This window comes from Jatropha curcas, chromosome 9 (genome assembly GCF_041381405.1).
Source record: "Jatropha curcas cultivar XTBG-Jc1 chromosome 9, XTBG_Jcur_1.0, whole genome shotgun sequence".
Taxonomy (NCBI): domain Eukaryota; kingdom Viridiplantae; phylum Streptophyta; class Magnoliopsida; order Malpighiales; family Euphorbiaceae; genus Jatropha; species Jatropha curcas.
This window is the reverse complement of record NC_143159.1, coordinates 11,681,580-11,682,704: the sequence shown is the minus strand read 5'-3', so window position 1 is coordinate 11,682,704 and position 1,125 is coordinate 11,681,580. Positions and strand designations below refer to the sequence as shown.

The 1,125-nt window shown below is 38.5% G+C and overlaps 1 non-coding gene across 1 annotated transcript; it reads left to right on the top strand.

The window, feature by feature from the left end:
• Window positions 1–280: 280 nt before the first annotated feature.
• Window positions 281–386, top strand: LOC149493637 (small nucleolar RNA R71). Its single transcript, XR_016322781.1, has one exon. It is a non-coding gene; the product is annotated as a small nucleolar RNA R71 (small nucleolar RNA).
• The last annotated feature ends 739 nt before the right edge of the window (window positions 387–1,125 follow it).

Here is a 1,125-nt window from a genome sequence, read left to right as displayed (position 1 = left end):
ACAGAATTTACAGGATTAGTAGTTAACATGTCCAATTTTCTTACCATGTTAACTACCTTGGCATTAAGTGCTGTAATGGCGTCTATTTCATAGACTCCTGCGGTTCTTCTTCTTTCGGAATTGTTTTGGTAATGGCTTTTGCTTGCCATTTCTTCTATCAACTCATATGCCTCATCAATTCCCTTCTTTTCAAAGGATCCACCTACAGCTGCATCTAGAGTAATTTTGATGTTAGGAGATAATGCATTATAAAAAGTTTGTACCTGTAGCCACTTGGGCAAACTGTGATGTGGGCACTTTCTTAACAAATCCTTGAATCTTTCCCAAGCTTCATACAGGCTCTCTTGATCATGATGAGCAAATGTCATTATCTCATTGCGCAACTTGGTGGTTTTTGAGGATGGAAAGAATTTAGCTAGAAACTTTTGAGCTAATTCATCCCATGTGGTGAAACTCCCAGCGGGACATGATTGCAACCAAGATCTTCCCTTATCCCTAAGAGTAAAAGGGAAAAGTCTTAGCTTGATTGCATCTTCAGAAACACCATTTTGTTAGAATGTGTCACAAATTTCCAGAAAATTGGTGATGTCAGCATTAGGATCTTCACTAGGAAAACCCCCATATTGGATTGAGGTAGAGAGCATTTGAATGATTGCGGGTTTAATCTCAAAATTATTAGCTTCTACCCTAGGTCTTATAATACTTGAGGTTGTCCCATTCAGATTAGGTGTTGTATAATCCCTTAAGGTACGGACCGGATGTTGAAGTGGTGGTCCAACTATGTTCTCGTTTCTGTTTTCGTTTTCGTCGGCCATGTCTGCTTGTTGTTCGAGTTTTATTTCTCGTGCTTTTCTTGCAGCGTTGTGCCTACGAAGAGTTCTTTCAATTTTCGGATCAAAGATTAGAGGTTCAGTTTTCCTTGATCTTCTTTGCATAAAACACCTGGAATAGTGCTTAAAAGAAAAATTAAATAAAAACAAAAGAATGTCCAAATTAATAATAGGGTAATTCGTATTGATATTGAAACGCCAATCCCCGGCAACGGCGCCAAAAACTTGACAGCGTTTTTCGCAAGTGTACGAAATCGTAGCAAGTAATATAAAGTAAGTAGAGTATCGTCTCCTC